Raw genomic sequence first — 15,947 nt, 5'->3', positions numbered from 1 at the left:
CTGGCTTCCCCCTCCCGCTGCAGCCCCCACTCGCTGTCACACATTTGAACCCCTATTATCTTCCCACAGACTATGCCTAGCAAAAAAACCAAAACCCAGCTGCCTGGAATATTTGTTCTCTAGGCTCCTGCAAAGGGTCTTTCCAGGCAACGACTGCAGAGTTGATTCTCGGCTCTCGTGCAAGAGGATCCAGGTGGTTCCGGTTGGTCAGCACCTTAAGACCTACTGAGGCCAACAAGGTAAATCCAGGAAGCCCCAGGGGAGGGTGTGGGCTGTGCGCCACTGCTATAATGTAACAAAAGCAGGGCAAAACAAAAAAACTTGGAAAACTTGTGGTAGGAAAAGGGATTTTCTCAGGAGGTGATGGGATGTGCACTGGCTGGATGCGAAGGAGTGGGCCTGCCCCAAAACATTTGCAGGCACAAGCAGTACTGGAAGTGGGATTGTGGATAACTGTGCCTTGTGCCGTCGTGAGCACCAATAATAATAGTGTCAGGAATGAGCCAGCTCCTAGCGAAAGTTTGCAGCCAACAGCAGAAAGCAGCCAGGAACAGAGAGGCTTAGATATTAGTCCGATGGGAGAGCCGGCAGCTGCAGAATTTGGTTCTTCCTGAACTCGAAACACAAGCTGATAAGGCAGTAATTGAGAGCAGGCTAGAAGACAGCCAAAGCTCGCCAGAAGCACAAACACAAGCGAATAGACTCAGAGAGAGCTCAGAACAGGAAGAGGTTAGAGCTTATCCAATAAGTTCACACAGTCGGTGAATGGGAGGGTTGTTAGACAGGAAGCGAAACAAGAGACGTAAGGTGCGAAAGTTCAATATATTCTGTAGACTTTGGAAGGAATCTTCAGAAGGGTCATCTTGAGTAATAGTGCCGGAGGCTTTGTTAGAGCTGTCCAGAGCTATCTGTTTGTTTTTGCAATGAATTCTCCTTTTTAATTACCTACGCTTACTGTGTTATCAAGCTGGGAACCTGGACTCCTGACACACGGATGCAGAATAAAATTAATGTCTAGAGAGTCCTTTAGAAGTGTAGAATTGCAGCGTTGGAAGGGACCTCAAGGGTCATCAAGTCCATCCCCAGCAATGCAGGAATCAAAGCGAAGGAATCCCTGGCAGATGGCCATCCAAACTCTGCTGAAAAATGAACAGTGAAGGAGAGTCCACCACCTTCCCTGATCGTCCTTTTGATTGTTCTTACCACTGAAGTTCTTCCTAATGTTTAGTTGGACTCTCCCTTCTTGTCATTTGACCCACCAATTTGGGTCTTCCCCTCTGGAGCAGCAGAAAACAAGCTTGCACCATCTTCCACGTGATGAAGGCCTTTCAGATATTGGAGGATGGCTCTTGTATCACCTCTCAGGCTTCTCTTCTTCAGGCTAAACATTCCTGTCCACCTCCTCCTCCTGTTCCTCATAAAGCTGGGTTTCAGATCTGTCTTTTGTCAACCTAGTGCCCTCCAGATGTTTTGGGCTACCACTCCCAGGTAGCCCCAGGTAGGTCTGTTAATGGTGGGGGGGGCTGATGGAGAGCCCCACGTTAGGGCATGTCAGAGTAGGAGAACTAATAGCCAGTGTTCTGTGCAGCTTTCTGTACGCCGTTTGATAACTCTCTTCTCTGGAATTGGTGAAAAGCAGAGAATAATGGAATTACCTGACAAAGTCAATGCTTTCTGACAGGCTCAATTAAATAGCCTGTATTATGTCTCTATCTTACAGTTAATGGAGCGGGCAAAGAAAGTACATTAGCCAAAGGGGAAGAAAAATTGACATTTGATCTCTGTTGCCTCCGCTCGTCGCTTTCCTCTGAGATCTCTCGATCCCTTCATTAGTTAGAGTTCTTTCTCAGATGTGATCCAGACTGAGTCCTTTGCCCATCCATCATCCACTGTCCTGCATATACACAATTCTGATGTGAAACTGATGTTGGAGTTCTATAACCAATCCATTATTTGGTGCTTTGGGTTGAATGTCTAGGTTCAAGGGCAACCCCCCCCCCCGAAACTATTATTGGTCTATGCTGAGAAGATATAAATTGCAAAAGGGAATTTAGAAATCTGACCGTGTCACTGCTCAGGCTCAAAGCTGATTCCTGGGGATGGGTTTGGCAGCTCAGAATGAAGCTGTCCTTCAGAGCGGCTATTATTAGCTTGGCTGTTTTGATTTATCAATAAAATATGATGCGGAGAGCACCAGGGCTTTGGAGCAGAGCAGCGCCACCCGCAACATGCATTTCTTATGGGGCCATTGTGTCGCTTCTCAGATAATTGAAGCCATTCATGCAGTGGCATAGCGTGGGGGGTGCAGGGGGGGCCGGCCGCACCAGGCGCAACATCTGGGGCGGGCGCACTCGCAGCTCTCTGCCTCTACCGGGTTAGGGGGCGCAAATTACTTGCCTTGCCCCGGGTGCTGACAACCCACGCTACGCCACTGCATTCATGCGTCATAATGCTGCACACAGTGTGCCCTAATGATGCGGAAGAGGGAGCCTAAATGCATCTCACCCACAGCTGATCCACAGAGAGTGCATTGGCACAGAGCCTCTGGGACGTTGGCAGAGCCCAGGGAAACCACCCAAAAATCCAACACCTGAAGCCAGTCTGGATAGGTGTCCCACAGAGGAAGGGGAGACCTTCCATCAAGTCTAAGGCATTCACAGTCCCTTCAGTCTTTATGGCTACCTTACATTGTAAAAGAGGCCTGGACAGGAAGAGAAAGTGGGGAGGGGGGTGTCCAAAACCTGGGGTCCGTTCTCAGAGTAGCCAACCAGAAGCCTGCAAGCTGGAAATGAGTACATGGCAGTCTTCTGCTCACCTGAAGATCCTGGCAACTGGTATTCAGGAGCATCACTGTCTCCAGCTGTGGAGCCAGAACGTCTCCACCCCCATCATTCAGCATGGACACCGAGGTCCAGCTCCAAGGGCCTTCTGGTGGTTCCCTCACTGCGAGAAGTGAGGTTACAGGGAACCAGGCAGAGGGCCTTCTTGGAGTGACTGTGGAATGGCCTCTCATCAGATGTCAAGGAAATAAACAACGATCTGACTTTTAGAAGACATCTGAAGGCAGCCCTGTGTAGGCAAGTTTTTAATGTCTGATGTTTTATCGCTTTGTTATTATTAATATTCTGTTGGGAGCTGCCCAGAGTGGCTGGGGAAACCCAGCCAGATGGGCGGGGTATAAATAATTCATCATCATCATCAGTATTATTATCCTCCATAATTTTTTCCAATTCTCTTTTAAGCCACCCAAGTTGGTGGCCATCACTGGGGTGGGGTGGGGTTCCACAGATGTGCCGCATGCCCTTTATTTGATCTGCCCCCAGTTTTCCAGTGTTCAACTTCATTTGAAGTCCATAAGTTCTAGGAGTTGGGAGAAAGGGAGAAAAATGTTCCTCTCTCCACCTTTTTCTTCACACCATGCAGTTTTTGTTACAGTTCTATTATGTTGCCTCTTCGTCCCCTTTTTCTCTAAATTACAAATCCCTCCCAAAGGGTTGCCGGTGGTGCAAGTGGAGAGGCACCAAAGGCTGGCCGCTGGAGGCCCTGGTTTGATCCTGCCCTCTTGGCACCTTACAGGAAACGAGAGCAACGCTAGCACCCTGAGTCAGGTGCCGTCAACTGAAACTGCACGGCTACGTGATTCCAGGCAAAAGTTTTACAGCCAAGACTTCAGGGTAATGTTAAAGGCGGCCCAGTTAAAACCATTGCCCTTTGCCTTCCTTGTCCATTAGCTGGCTCTCCAGAGACTTCCAGCTGCTGTTTGGCTGCGCTGCTCTGCCAAGGTTAATGGGGAAGAGGTGTGCTAAATGGGATTGCAGCAGCAATGGGTCACCATCCAGGCATGCGTGGAAATCGGGAAAGCAGAAAGTAGAGACAATCGTTCTTTTTTTTAGAGTGAAAAGTGGTAAGATGAACAAAGGCATCGTTGTCCATCCTGCAGGAATGCCTCCCCCCCCCCCCCGCTGTTGTTATCTGGTCCAGCAAGTTTTACAGGCCTTTAGAGCCTTACAGAAACCTGCCGGACCTGTCTGCCCACATCTAAGTACAGTGGTACCTTGGGTTAAGTACTTAATTCGTTCCGGAGGTCCATTCTTAACCTGAAACTGTTCTTAACCTGAAGCACCACTGGGGCCTCCCGCTGCTGCCGCGCCGCCGGAGTACGATTTCTGTTCTCATCCTGAAGCAAAGTTCTTAACCTGAGGCACTATTTCTGGGTTAGCAGAGTCTGTAACCTGAAGCGTATGTAACCTGAAGCGTATGTAACCTGAGGCACCACTGTAGAACGATCCCTCTTTCAAAGGACCCTCAACTCTCTGAAAGTAAACACAGACCATTTGTCTCCAGGCAAAGTCTTTTTTGGCATGTGATATGGATTTCTCCATCCATTCCACACACAAACACACCTCAGCCCTCAGAGCATCTGGATGCACCAGCTGTGCTGTCTGGAGCTAATGGGAGTTGCAGGTGCCCAGTTGTCTCTGCCAGCTGAGTCCAACACATAAAGCCTCTCACCAAGTAGACTCCCTGCAGACCATGAAAGCTTCTGACACGAGAAGTGCGGTTCCTCTCTCCTAAGCTGCAGATGAAGACGCTGTGTGTGTCCTTCATTCCCATTTGGAGGGTGACATTTTCTCAAGGGAAATAAAACTTCATAAATGAAAGGGAAGGGTCATAGCTCAGTGGCTGAGCATCTGCTTTGCATGCAGGGGGTGCCAGGTTCAAGCCCTGGGCAGCATCTCCAGGTAGGACTCCTTGGCTGAAATCAGTGTCGAGCTAGATGTGACATAGTGGTTAGAGTGAGGAGGACCTGGGAAAGACCAGGTTCAAATCCCCACTCAGCCAGGAAGCTCTTTCTGGGGGACCTTGGGTCAGTTGCTGCCTGTCACCCAAACCTACCTCACAGGGTTGTTGTGGGGATTAAATGAGGTGGGGGAGTGAAAGCAGATGAGAACGCTGGATTACAGAAAGTAGATGAGAATGCTGGAGTGTGGATTACAGCTAAAAACATAAACTTATATAAAGATAACTATGAAGCTACTTGGAAGAGTATTAAGAAAGATCTAGAAATCTGGGAGAGACTGAAACTTTCTTTTTTGGGGAGGATATCAGTTATCAAAATGAATGTCTTGCCCAGAATGCTATTTTTGTTTCAAACTATTCCAGTAATTAAGGGGCTGAAACAGTACAAAGAGTGGCAAAGGGCTTTGGCGAGATATATTTGGCAGGGTAGAAGACCGCGAATAAAAATGAAAATATTGGTAGATAAAAAAGAGAGAGGAGGTTTCTCATTACCAGATTTGAGTTTATACTATGAAGCGGCGTGTTCAATGTGGATGAAAGATTGGATAAAACTGGAAAATACTGATATTTTGGGTTTAGAGGGCAGAAGGTGAAAGTTCATAGAGGCTTTCTAAATCATATAATTAGAGGACCAATATTCCAAGTTTGGGAAAGAAATAAAGATTTGCTGGAAAAGAAAACACCCTGGTGGATTTCACCAATAGAAGTGCTGACTGTCAAAAAAAGTAATATGGAGGGGGGGGGGGAAGCCACTTATGAAGAACTTACCAGGAAAACTGATCAGGGCATAAAACTTAAACCCTATGAAGAGGTAAAGAACTTATTTACAGGGTGGTTGCAATACCACCAGGTAAACGACTTGCTAAAAGAAGACAAAAAGAAATTAGGATTTGAAGATAAAAAATCTAAATTTAATGTGGAAGTTATAGAAGGTAAAAATAAAACTTTGTCTAGGATGTATGATCTCTTATTGGATTGGTACACAAAAGACGAAGAGGCGAAGGAGGCTATGACCAAATGGGCCATGGATATTGGTCACAATATTGATTTTGTAATGTGGCATGAATTGTGGAATGTTAATATGAAGTTCACGGCGTGTACGGCATTGAGGGAGAACCTTTGGAAAATGATTTATAGGTGGTATCTCATGCCAGTGAAGTTAGCTAAGATTTATAGATTGAAGAATAAGAAATGCTGGAAATGCGGAGAGGTAGAAGGTGACTTCTACCATATGTGGTGGACATGCAGTAAGGTGAAAGGCTTTTGGGAACTGATTTACAATAAGCTTAAAAAAAAATTGAAATATACTTTTCCAAAAAAAGCCTGAAGCCTTCCTGCTAGGAATAACTGGCAAAGAAATGAAAAAAGAAGATAAAAATATATTTTTATATGCCACAACGGCCGCAAGAACCATGTTAGCACAAAACTGGAAAATGGAGGTAATACCTACTATAAGTGACTGGCAAGTCAAGATGATAAACTATGCTGAGCTAGCTAAAATAACAGGAAGATTAAGGGATCAGGACGAACAGAAATTTCATGACAATTGGAACAAATATTTGATGTATATAAGAACTAATTGTAGAAATTTGACGACACTGGCGGGACTGGAATAACTCTAACAGCGAACGACTAATAAGTAAAGGAGATAAAATACATGATTCCAGAATTTATCTGATACTTACCAAAGGAGTGAAGGGAAGTCTAAGGCTCGGTGGAGCTTAAAACAACTATGTAATATATGTATGATTTATGGACTGGATATGACACATGTAATTTATGTATTATACTTTGTATTTGTTTATATGTATATATAACGATAAACCAATAAAAACTCATTTGGGAGAACGCTGGATTACAACAGGAAAATGAAGAAGAACAAAATTAAAATATTTCACACAGAACTACAAAGGACTAACCCGCTTGTTAAACGAACTCAGAGGCTGTTAAAAATAGATGAAGGATCGACATCAGAAATATTCATTGGGAGTATTGGACTAATTAAGGAATGCAGTACACTATTAGATCATCACTCCCTGAACTTCAGAGCATGGGAAGCCACCCAAAGATATATAATTTGGCATGGTTATTTGGCTTTTTTGATTGTATGATAATTTGGAATGTTTTAATGTGGTTTTCATTGGATTGCTAAAATGGAAAATTTAATTAATTTATTTATTTTTTAAAAGTGAGGTGGGGGAGAACCATGTATGCTCCTTGGAGGAAAGAAAAAAAGGTGGGATCTAAATGCAAAATTAGAAATAGACGGGCAAGTGGTTTGACTTGGTATAAGGTATCCTTAAATAAAGCATGGCAGCTGGAACGCACTCCTGTCTGAGCACTCCCCCCCCCCCAAGAAGCTATGGCACAATGCTCTTTTGCAGTCCCTCTCTGGAGCATGCTCAGAAGGCTGGGAGCTGCAGCTGCAAAGCAGGGAGGTGAGCCCAGACCCTGCTGCTCTGCCTGGCTGCTGCCTAGCCTTGCATCGCATCTGCGGCCCTTTGGAGGCCGGCAGATCAATTAGCATCAATTATGCATCAGCCACTTAGCTCACTGCCTTCATCTGCCCCCAGCTGTGTCTGTGGAGCGACAACTCACGTCTTCCTCACATCACAACAGCCTGTCAGGGAGTGCCTCCTGGCCCACCGGCAAAATATGACTGATGGATGGAGACAGATCCCACCTCCCACTGCTCCCTCCTGGAGATTTGGAAATGGTTAGAAGTTTGTGCACGCCATAAATACATACTCAGGGCTGGATATGTAAATGGTTAAATATGCCTATAGCATGGTGTAGACTGCTGTGACAAAGACCAGGGGCGATGAGCTGGACAGCCCCGGTTGAAATCTCAGCTTAACTTTAGGCAAGTAGGAACAAAGCAAAGTGCTTTATCCCAGGTCAAATCCTTGGTCCATTTGGCTCAGTCTCGTCTACACTTACTGGCAGGGGCTCTCCAGGGTTTCAGGCAGGAATATCACAGAGCCTAGGCTTGCCAATCAGAAGGTCGGTGGTTCGAATCCCTGCGACAGGGTGAGCTCCCATTGCTCGGTCCCTGCTCCTGCCAACCCAGCAGTTCGAAAGCATGTCAAAAGTGCAAGTAGATAAATAGGTACCGCTCCAGCGGGAAGGTAAACAGCGTTTCCGTGCTCTGCTCTGGTTCGCCAGAAGCGGCTTAGTCATGCTGGCCACATGACCCGGAAGCTGTATGCCGGCTCCCTCGGCCAATAAAGCGAGATGAGCGCCGCAACCCCAGAGTCGGCTACGACTGGACTTAATGGTCAGGGGTCCCTTTACCTTTACCTATTGCCTGGCAGCCTTACCTGGAGAGACTGTGGATAGAACCTGGGACCTCTGTATGCAGATATTTCCCCACGAAGCTTCTGTTAGGACTGGAGAGCAAATGTTATGGTGCCTCCAGGCTCTTGTTATTTTGCAGGATTCAAATGTGTATCATGGAATTTAGTTTGGTGCAATTACAGATTAAAGCGCTCTGTCACCCTAGTGAAAATCCAAATAGGGGAGCGACATTGATTACATCAGGAATCTCCAGATTCAGGGAAGCGGCGTAGCTGGAGGAGAACGCCGCATGGACGAGGGGGAATTAAAGGGAGGCACAAGGGCTTCATAACCTACATTAAGCTGAGATATAGGTGGGCCCAGAGCTGCTTTTAAAGAGAGTCCGTCTTGTTGTGGTTTGGAAAGAGATAGTGAAATGAATTGGAAAGTGTGGGAAGAACAAACTGCTAGCAGGACATCGTAAGAACACCCCACAAGGAAAGCAGGATGAAGGTTGGGTGAATGATTGTTGTCTTGCAAACAAATCAAAACAAATGCTCAGTAAAGACCAGACATGGGGACCAAAGATGTTCTGTTCATTGTGCATTCATGATTATTTGTGCTCATGAATTGGAATGATACAGTGGTACTTAATTCGTTCCGGAGGTCCGTTCTTAACCTGAAACTGTTCTTAACCTGAGGTACCACTTTAGCTAATGGGGCCTCCCGCTGCCGCCGCGCCACCAGAGCACAATTTCTGTTCTCATCCTGATGCAAAGTTCTTAACCTGAGGTACTATTTCTGGGTTAGCGGAGTCTGTAACCTGAAGCGTATGTTACCTGAAGCGTATGTAACCCGAGGTACCACTGTATAAGCTTCCAATACTGTTTGTGCCGGCAAAAGTGTCTCTGCTTCCAATCAGGGCTCATTCACATTTCCTCTTGTCTCGTGGTTTCTAGGCACGGGTTCGAGCAGTTCCCCCCTTGCCCCACTCCTTTCCCTGCTCCTTAGCTTTAGATCGGAGCAAATGGCAATTTGGATTTTATCCGGATTGATGTTTGATCTGATTTAGCGGGTTTTCCACTTAAGTGACCTTTTTAAAAAAAATGTATTTTTATTCGATTTTATAGCCAATTTATAAAGGTAATACAATAAACTACAAAACAACAACAGCATTAACTAAGAAAGTGGGAAAGGTAAATTGCATTGTGACTCCATGAACATAGCTGCTAGGTAGGAGAACCACAGTAGGTAGGAGAGGCAGAGTATGTGAGCCGAGCTGGAAGCAGGCTGGAAGCTGGACACACAAGAGACATGCTTGCTTTGTGCTGGATCCAAAGCTGCAACTCAAGGAGAAGCAAGATCTGTAGGGGTGTTAACACTGGGAGCCCCTCCATCTTATGCTCAGGTTGTATATATGTGTAAACAAAACTGGGGACTCAGCTACATTAGTAAAGAAAAACTGCTTTATATGCGTTATGACACCGTGACACCAGATGGCGCTGTGGAGTCCCGTCTTTCGCCAACGTGATTTTCCACTTTGAGGTTTGCAACACGTTTTCTTGAAACACTTTTTTTGATGTGTCTAGATCCAGCCCATATTTCCTAAAGAGACGACGGTCTCCGCTGACCTTCATTCCAAGGAAACAGAACCCTGAGTAAGAGTCTGGAAGTCCTGGATGTCTCCTACCACTTGGCGATTGGTGTGGCATGTAACACTATTTTGTGCGGCAAGGAAAAGGCCTCTTACTGCTCCTTCCCGTCTTGCTGCTGCTGCTGTTGTGAGGTGTGTTGAGCAGAAGGACTTTTCAGTTCTTCTGGAGATGAAAGGTAAAGGTAAAGGGACCCTGACCATTAGGTCCAGTCGTGACCGACTCTGGGGTTGCGGCGCTCATCTCGCTTTACTGCCCGAGGGAGCCGGCGTACAGCTTCTGGGTCATGTGGCCAGCATGACTAAGCCGCTTCTGGTGAACCAGAGCAGCGCACGGAAACACCGTTTACCTTCCCGCTGGAGTGATACCTATTTATCTACTTGCACTTTGACGTGCTTTCGAACTACTAGGTGGACAGGAGCAGGGACCGAGCAACGGGAGCTCACACCGTCGTGGGGATTCGAACCGCCGACCTTCTGACTGGCAAGTCCTAGGCTCTGTGGTTTAACCCACAGCGTCACCCACGTCCCTCTGGAGATGAAAGGGACAGACAAGTCCATGCACATGGAATCCCATCACACACACACACACACACAGAGCTTTGCCAATTACCGTCCCAGGAACAGAGCGGGTCTCCCCTGTGAGCAAGAATGGGAAGCAATCAAAGAAGCCGGATGCGGCACTGGAGCCAGATGTACGTGGAGAGCCTTAAGAAATGCCAGCCCGTTTCAAGCATCAGGTTTCCGCCCTACTTTATCTGCCTGCGCAGAGCCCAGGAAAACAGGTAGGATTGTTGCAGGCAGAGACAAATGCATCGACCGCAGCCCCAGGTGTGTCCTGGGGAGAGTAGCAAGATGGGCTCCTCTGCCCATGACCGTCACCAGGGCAAAAAGCTTTCGTTAGCTAGGGTTCCTGAAGATTCTTGTTCACACATGAATGTACATCCCACAGTATTTCATCTCTCAGTGACCCACTGCTGAACATTTTGGGTGCCAGGTACAAACATTTATTTTCAGCCAAGCCTTTGGCCTTATACCTGGAGAGTTTTAAATACTGCAGCCTCCTTTAGGATGGGCAGCGAGTGTATATGAATTTTTTTTTTTAGCTTTTATTTTATTTTAGTTTTGTACTGGTTTTAATTTTTGCATTGCATTGTAAGCCATTTGAGTTTACAATTCATTTTTCTAAAAAAACAACAACACCTGATGATGATGATGATGGAAGAACAGGCAGTGTGATGAATGTACAATGGTACCTCGGGTTAAGTACTTAATTCGTTCCGGAGGTCCGTTCTTAACCTGAAACTGTTCTTAACCTGAAGCACCACTTTAGCTAATGGGGTCTCCTGCTGTCGCCGTGCCGCTGGAGCACGATTTCTGTTCTCATCCTGAAGCAAAGTTCTTAATTTGAGGTACTATTTCTGGGTTAGCGGAGTCTGTAACCTGAAGCATATGTAACCCGAGGTACCACTGTAATGTATTCATGTCAATAACTTTTAAAAAAGATACCAAATAATAAAAACTGCTGAAAGATTCAGGACAGACAAAAGGAAGTACTTTTTCATGCCGTGCATAGTTAAACTATGGAACTCGCTGCCACAGGAGGCAGTGATGACCACCAACCTGGATGGCTTTAAAAGATAACTGGACATATGTATTTGTGAAGGAGAGGGCTCTCATTGGCTGCTAGCCATCATGGCTATGTTCTCCCTCCACTGTTGGCGGTAGTCTGCCTCTGAACACCAGTTGCTGAGGAACACAAGAGGGGAGAGTGCCCTTGTGCTCAGGTCCTGCCTGAAGGCTTCCCATTGGGGCATCTGGCTGGCCACTGAAAGAACAGGATGCTGAACTAAATAATAATAATAATAATAATAATAATTTATTTATATCCCGCCCTCCCCAGCCAAAGCCGGGCTCAGAGCAGCTAACAACAATAAAAGTAACACAGTTTACATAAAATCACAATCAAATTAATTGAAATGCATTCTAAAATTAATTCTAAAATCAATTCATTCTAAAATCAATTCAAAATCAAATTAATGGCAACCATTGAGCTAGAGTTCTATGAGGATTACCAAAGGAGGGGGTCAGACTGTGCCTTGGCCAAAGGCCTGGTGGGAGGATGTAAAGTCCCACAGGGCCTTAGTCTCTTGTGACAGAGTGCTCCACCAGATCGGAGCCACAGCCGAAAAAGCCCTGGCTCTGGTTGAGGCCAGCCTAACCTCCCTGTAGCCTGGGACCTCCAAGATGTTTTTGTTTGAAAACCGTAAGGTCCTCTGTGGGACATACCAGGAGAGGCGGTCCTGTAGGCACGAGGTTCCTAGGCAGTATAGGGCTTTAAAGGTTAAAACCAGCACCTTAAACCTGATCCTGTACTCCATCGGGATCCAGTGCAGCTGGTATAGCACTGGGTGAATGTGATCTCACAGTGAGGACCCCCTAAGGAGTCTCGCCGCAGCATTCTGCACCCGCTGGAATTTCTGGGTCAGTCTCAAGGGCAGCCCCACGTAGAGTGAGTTACAATAATGGGCCTTTGGACCAATCCAGCAGGGCTTTCCTTGTGTTCTTAAAAAGCCCGTCTCTCTCTCTCTGGTTGTCAGTAGATATTCCACTTTCGTTCCACTCCAAGGATGCCCTGCCAAGCAGAGCCACTGCGAACCAACAAGGATGTGCCCATTAGCAGAAGTCATGTATCCCTTGGTGTGGCAAATGGAGCATGATGGGCAGGTTCGGATTGTACCACATTCCCCCTTGCACGCTTTTCATTTTCAGTTTATTCAATATACATGTACCCATGCAACCCCCCCCTTTTTTTTACTCATGGCTGATTTTGCCATAAATGTCTCCTCTGAATGATTTTCTGCCCCCTCCCTGCAAACAGAGGAGTCAGCATATTGCACAGGCCCATCATAAAAACGGCATATAAATCTGCCGGGAAATGTGGTTTAACAGGAGTATTTGTGTAGGGATGCAATCAGTCCCTTGTGGGCAATTGATAATAAAGAGAGAACCTCAGCCAGAGCAGAGAAGCCAGAGTCCCCGAGCCCCTGTTTTCTGTGGCCATGTTACCGAGTTGCTCTCCTGAATATGGTGGGTGGGTGCCTTCGTTTTATTTTTATTTAATTCTTTTTAAAAAAACAAGCGAAAGCAAAGATTAGCCCAGCTCTCCTCCACCACCCCTTTGCCCAGCCGCCCCCTATTTTCTTTGCAATGAAAGGCAGCCTGCAGAGAAGTCTGCATGGGAACGGCGAGGTCTGGACCCTGTTTCTGATCACAAATCTTTCATGTAAAATGTCTGTGGGTTTTGCATTCTAATGCAAGCTCCCCCTTTTCTCTCTCTCCCACAGCTAGCAGCCAGCAAGGCCACAGGTGAGGTAGGCTTTGCATACGACCCAACAGACGTCTGTACAGAAATGCAGATTTCTGTGATTTGAAGTTTATATACCCATTTATACAAGCTCAGCATAGGACAGAAGGTTCACAGTGTCAACACTCCAGTGGATCCTGCTCCCATTAGGTCTTGGGGGATGAGCAAGGATTCTTATCAAGAACAAGTCAAGCCTTTTGTTGTGTGTCTCTCTCAGGCCCAGTTTCAAGACTGCCCTGCAAACAGGAGGCATCTTGATGACATCGCCTCCAGAAAGGGGAGTGAGGGAAGAAGAAAAATATACTTCCCCTTACAGAAGAATCTCCAGCTATTCAGTTTCTGTGGCAACACATCACTTGTACTTGACCATCTCTTTGGTGATGCAAAGGACCATTCTCCCAAACAAAGAGACTGCGACATCCAAGTTAAGTTTGTCAAGGTCATTGAACCTCTTTTTACCACCAGAGTCACAGGGTTCTTGGTGGGGGTTATTTAAGCGAACACATTTAATGACAGTACAAACAGCTGCCAGCCCCATGAGCGTAGCTGGGATTTATGTTAGAAGGGGGCAGGAAACCCACATGCCAGCATCTTCTGCCTGGCTCTATCTAGCAGATTCAGAACGAAGTGTCTCAACAACGGTTGTTTTAAATTACAGTTGTACATTGGATCCCAAACACTTGGTACTTGGGTGTTTTGGCTCCTGAACGCTGCAAACCCGGAAGTGAGTGTTCTGGTTTGTGAACGTTCTTTGGAACCCAAACGTCCAATGGGGCTTCCACAGCTTGCTTCCTGCAGCCAATCAGAAGCCGCACTTTGGTTTTGGAAGTCGAACGGACTTCTGGAACGGATTCCATTCGACTTCCATGGTACAACTGTGCTTTCTTTTGACCCCAACTGTCCAGAAAAATCTTTCTACAATTTCTACTTTTAGTTAAGTATTTTCTTTATTTAGTTGATGGGGGGTGCCCCTCTGACTACTCCTATGACCCACAGAAACCATCTGTTCCTGTGGTTTTTCTGCCATGGTATATGAGGCCTCTGAACTAAGAAGGCAGGGCAGGATGGATCCCTTGGCCGGAAGAGACTGTGGTCAAGGTTGGCTAACTTGACCAAAAGCAGAGAAGTCCCCCGCTTTGTTCTGTGCCTCCCAAAGGGAGATGTTGGTACTTCCTTGGAAAGTTTGGCACAGCTGGACAGAATCTGATTTGTGCCAGCAGCACCCATCAAAGTCCAGCCCTGGCAGCTGCTTGCAATGGGAATATGGGAAGAACAGGTAAAAGTGGCAGACAAGATGGACTGTCTGACCTGGAACAAGGCACTTTTCTGCATACCCTGCTTTTTTGGGTGGGGGGAATCACAATCTGCTTCTGCAGAAGAATTGCTTCTTATGCTGTGAAAGTAGCTGTGAAAATCCCTGGATTGTATGCTTTATATTAAGTGAGTGGTTGGAAGTGAAATCTCCTTCCAATTACTCATACATCTGCTGATTGAGCCTCATGAATTCTCTCTCAAGGAGGGATATTTTGGATGGTGAGGTGCTGGCTCCCTCTGGTGGCAAAAAAATATTAATGTTGGCAGAGGGAGGATGTGGGCTTAAATATGTGGGGGGCTAAAACACACCTTGAACGTTTTTACATTTTGAGCAGGTGGGAAGGGGCACAGGGAAGTAATAATTTAATTTTAAACAGGTCTTAAAGCCTCAGTTTTTCAAAAAGATAGTATTTTGAGAGGGGCTGATTGGTAAATTTTAATTTTATATCATGCTGGTAACGTGCACTTTGAATACTTTAAATGTTTATTTTATTTTGGAACTCATGGATTTGTATTTTAAATGGTTGCGAACCACTTTTGGAGGCATTTGTGCTTAAAAAGCCTATCTAAAAAGTATTTTGCATTTATATGGCACTTTCAAATGTTCAAAGCGTTTCACATCCAGTTCCTTGCTGCCATCACTTGCTATCTACGTATCTCTATTTCCCCTGTATTACAGAAAGGAAGGCCGAGGCTGCAAGGTGGGAGGGGTGGTTTGGCCCAGGCCACTTGATGCTGTCACAGCTAAGGAAAGACTTGAACCAGGCACTTTCCTGATTTGCCTCCCAGTGTCTTACCCAGTATGTGATGCCAGTGCTGGGCAAATAGAAGCAGATAAGCTGGAAACATGCCTTTGGGTGGTGGTGGGCGAAATGTGGAGCTAACCTGCCCAGAAAGCAGCTTGGGTGGTGGGGGCACCATTGCCAGCCAAGCCTACACGAGACAGTGGCTTCAGGATGCAATAAAATTTTTTAAGGTCTTGTATAATAAATGTACCAAACAAACATGTACATAAATATATAAACCACATGTCTGAAGCAGCACAGGAAAACAGCCCTGAAACCATTTTGACTCCTAAATTGACCTCAAATATTTCTCTGCAAGGTTGAAGGAAATGGAAAAGCCTCCCCATTGTCTTTTCATTCACAAATCCTGTCTTAAGGGTATGTCTGTGTATGAATAGGGTGAGCCTGTGACCTGGCTCAGGAACTAAGTATTTGTCATTACAAAAGACTGGCCAGGCTCCCCAGGGTATCCAACCAAGTGACCATTAACAGGTCTGCCAGACAGGAGATAAACAACACACTCAGATTTCTGTTGTAGACTGCCCTTTCTGTGATGCAGGTATGATGTATCTGGGGGTGGTCTTGGACTCCAGGGCAGGCAATTTAAAATGTCTATATAAGGGCAGGCACACCTTTGTTCTGGGTCCTCCTCCTTCTCCTGCGTGTGAAGGGGGCACCCTGTTGCAACAGTTCAATAAAGATCAGGCTTACGAGCTGCTTTGCTTCTCAATATTCTCTGGTTGGCCTCTGTTAT

The sequence above is a fragment of the Podarcis tiliguerta genome (genome assembly GCF_965153285.1).
Source record: "Podarcis tiliguerta genome assembly, chromosome: 14".
NCBI classification, from domain to species: domain Eukaryota; kingdom Metazoa; phylum Chordata; class Lepidosauria; order Squamata; family Lacertidae; genus Podarcis; species Podarcis tiliguerta.
The sequence above is the reverse complement of the archived record's forward strand: the minus strand, read 5'-3'. Positions refer to the sequence as shown.